Below are 4,399 nucleotides of genomic sequence, written 5' to 3' on the forward strand. Positions count from 1 at the left end.
GAACATCAGACTTGCACGCAAGCTCCAACCACCCAGGCAGAAACCCCCTAGGAAGCTGAACATCCACCGCCTCCCTATCACCAAGGACGTGCTGCAGCAGCAAATCCAAGTAGCTCTCCAAGAAATTCCTGCATCGACTGATGTAGAAGAGGTATGGAGCACTTTTAGAGATGCTGTGTACACAACAGCAGCTGACACACTCGGCTTTGTACAGAGGAGCCACAAAGACTGGTTTGACGAGAACGACTCTGGAATCTCCAAGCTCCTGAACACACTGCATATACGGCATCAGGATCAAATTTCCGATAAAGACTGCCAGAGGAAGGAGAACCAGTTCTTGCAATCCAAGCAACTCGTACAGAAGAGGCTGCGTGAGATGAAGAACACCTGGTGGGATAGAAAGTCCGAAGAGCTTCAGTCCGCTGCTGATGCTCACGACATGAAGACCTTCCATGATGGTCTCCGAGCTGTATATGGGCCGAGAGTCACAGGATCAACCCCTGTCCGAGCCTCGGACCAGACCACCCTCCTGACAGACAAGAAAGACATCCTTGCCCGTTGGGCAGAGCACTTCAACACCCTCCTCAACAGGGACTCGTCCGAATCTGACGAGGCAATTGCAGCCCTCCCACAGCTACCAGTCAATGACTCGCTAGCTGCCCCTCCCACCAAGGCCGAGACCTGGAAGGCCCTGAAGCTGACAACATCAGGAAAAGCACCGGGAGTGGATGGAATCCAGGCTGACATCTACAAGTATCGAGGCGAGGTGCTGACAGACAAGCTGACCGCCCTGTTCCAGTCTATCTGGGAGAGTTTCATACAACAGAGCAATCAAAGAAACTTAGATGAGAAAAAGAAATATGTTGAGTTAAACTAAACCCTTATGCAGACTGGACCCGAGGATGACTTGACAATAGATGATCTAAACGAAGCAACAGCTAAATGCAAGAAAGAATCGGCTCCTGGACCAGACAAAGTTCGCTACTCGCATATCAAGGAGCTATCGGAAGAAGACAGAAGCAAACTTTTCAATCTATATCAAAACAGTTTCCACAATGGACATGTGCCGGAGGACTGGACACACAGCTTCTTAAAACCCATACCAAAACCAGGAAAGGACCATCGTCAGGTAAGAGGCTACTGGATCCTAACCATGCAAAACATTGCTGGAAAGCTCATGGAACGCATGATAGCCAGGAAACTTGCAAAGGATCTTGAACACAGGCACATTCTCCCTTCAAATCAAGGTGGTTACAGAACAGGCAAGCCCACATGGGAAAATGCAGCTGCTTTTGCATATGAGGTGTATGAAGGATTTCAAAGAAAAGAAGAAACACTAGCAGTAGCAATCGACCTTGAAGATGCCTACAATAAAGTTCAGTTTGCGCACCTCATGGAGCTGCTACTAAGGTATGGAGTAAGTTTGACACTGACAAGATGGATAGCAGCAGCGCTTCAGTAAAGAACCGTCGTCCTACGCCTCGGAGATCGGATGTCTGCACCTTCTAAACTATCCATGGGACTGCCACAAGGGTCTCCGCTCTCTCCTGTCCTCTACAATGTCTACACAAAGGGCCTTGCAGACTTAAACAACAATGGAATAGCTCGTGTGCTTACTCTTGTGGATGATGGCCTGGTCTTCACAACTTCGAAAGATGCTCAGGAAAGAACTAAAGCCGTCCAGAAACAACTAAACAATAATGCTCAATGGTGCAAAGACACAGGATCTTCCATCAGTCCAGCGAAAGCCCAAACTTTGCTGTGCACCCTAAACAACAGAACCGCGAGCAAATCACCACCACCTGTGTCATTCGACGGGATTCAGATCGAGAAAACTGAATGCCTACGCTACCTAGGAATACACTTCGATAGGATGCTGACCTTCAGAAAACATACGGAAAATACTGTTCTCAAATGCAAAAAGGTCTTTCAGTCTTAAAAGCAAAGGCAACCAAAGGTATTGAGCAACGCCACCTCTTCCTGCTATACCAATCACTCGTCCTCAGTGTGATCGACTACGGACTTGGGCTAACAACACCATCTCAAAGCAACCTCCTAAAATTAGAAAGAGTTCAAAATGAAGCTATGAGGCTGATCCTTAAAACAACAAAAGACACGCCCACAGAAACCATGCGATACCTGCTTGACCTTCCTTCAGTGCAGGCCAGAAACAAGTTAGAACAGGTTAAGACCTACTTCAAAGCATTAGAAAACCCTCAAAACCCACTGCATGACACAGTCAAAGAACCAAAAGGCAGCCGTCTAGGACGAGGAAGATCATGGATGGGGCAAGCAGAAGACACAATCCAGCTAGTGTGCCGACTACAAGACCTGAAAGAAACAAAAGAATGGGAGAAAAACCCCGAAAACCTCAACCATCTATTCAACACAGCCATTTCACTCACTCTAGGAAGACATTGTCGGGAATGGCTAGAGGGCAAAACTGATGCGGAAGTGAAGCTACTCATAGAAGAAAACAGTAAAGAAGAGGACATCATCATATACACAGATGGCTCAGTCACCAAAGACCAATCCGGCTGGGGATTCACTGTGAAACAAAATGGAAAAACAATTAGGGAAGAGAATGCTGCCTACAAAGTCACAACCTCCAGCCTAACGATGGAAGTTGAAGCTGTGACACATGCCCTCCAGTGGCTATCGTCCATCCATACACCCGGAAACCAACATGCCATGATTCTAACAGACTCAATGAACCTCATACAGAAAACTGAAAACGGAATGGGAAGCCCAGAGTGGTATAAGGCAATGCGCAACTTTCAGATTAAAAAACTCACATGGTCATACTGCCCGGGACATGCAGGTGTTAAGGGAAATGAGCTGACAGACTTGCTGGTAACGCAACACCAACGAGCGGCCTACATCTAGGAAAATCGGAAATCCTCAGAAAAGTCAAAGAATATCAAAAAGAACAGGTACAAGGCCATCACACCATCGATCGCCTCAAAGAAATAAAAGCAGAGAGAGGGAGCGGCCGTAAGTCTAAAATGAAAGGTAGAGCACGATGCTTTGCAAATCAAACAAATATCGGCATCATTTCCAAAACCAACATTGCACAAATTTCTTCAGAACGGAACAGAGTCTTTGTGGGCTTTTCCAAATACAGTAGACTGAACAACACAATAGACGCCACGTTCTTGGCATCAGAGATCTTTTCCCATCCCTCTTGCGGCCAAGCAGTGGCAGCCTCTGTGCATGTGTGTATGTGTGTGTTTGTGTGTATGTGTGGGTCTGTGTGTTTGAGTGCGTTTGTGCATGCGCGAGGGTGTAAGTGTACACAAGTGTCAGGCGAGTTCTGTGCACGTGCGTATGTGTGTGTGTGTGTGTGTGTGTGTGTGTGTGTGTGTGTGTAAGGGGGAGGTGGGGGTGAGATGGGGGAGGGAGGGGGGTAGAGGATGAGGTATGTGAGTGTATGCATGCCTACACAGTGGGAGCAACGGGATATTGGAACGTGCGGGTGTGTATATATACGAGGGTTATTCAATAAATAAGGTGAATTTTTCGGTATAAGGACTTCTAATACAGATAGAAGCTTACTTTTTTTTTCAACGTAGTCTCCCAGCACTGTCACACACTTTTCCCATCTGTGCACAAGCTTCCGTATTCCCTCAGCGTAAAAATCTTTGGACTGATGTCTCAGCCAGTCGCTCACAACACTTTTGACTTCATCGTCACTTTCAAACTTTGTGCCTCTCGTGAACGCTTTCAAGGGACCAAACAGGTGAAAGTCTGAAGGGGCAAGGTCTGGGCTGTAAGGGGGATGAGGGAGCAGTTCCCAGCCCAGCTCATTGATGGTCTGCACCGTTCGGGCTGCTGTGTGAGACCTTGCATCTTTGGCACCCACCGGCAGCTGACCTTCGAGTAGCCAAGGTCATCATGGACAATTTTGTGTGCTGTCCCAACAGATAAGCTCAAAGTCCTTGCAATGTCATCCACTGTCACCCTTCTGTCAGACTGAATGAGGTCATTGACTGATTCGATCACCTCAGGAGACCTCACTTCTGTAGGCCTTCCAGGCCTGTCTTCATCCTCAACACTGCTCCGTCCTTCTTTAAACAATTTAGCCCACTTGTAGACATTTTTTCGGCTGAAACATGTGGCACCATACACAGTTGACATTCTCCTATGAATTTCAACTGGTTTGCACCCTTCAGCAACCAAAAACTTGATAACTGACCGCTGTTCAATCCTGGAGCATGCTTCTTGGTCGGCCATCTTTGTTAATCGCCAAAACTCTCAAAGTTTTTTTTTTAATCTGCAAAACAAATTAAATCCATGTGAAAAAGAAGTAAAAAAAAAAAAAAAAAGAAAAAAAAAGTAAGCTTCTATCTGTATTAGAAGTCCTTATACCGAAAAATTCACCTTATTTATTGAATGACCC

Source organism: Babylonia areolata, chromosome 6 (assembly GCF_041734735.1).
Source record: "Babylonia areolata isolate BAREFJ2019XMU chromosome 6, ASM4173473v1, whole genome shotgun sequence".
NCBI lineage: Eukaryota > Metazoa > Mollusca > Gastropoda > Neogastropoda > Buccinidae > Babylonia > Babylonia areolata.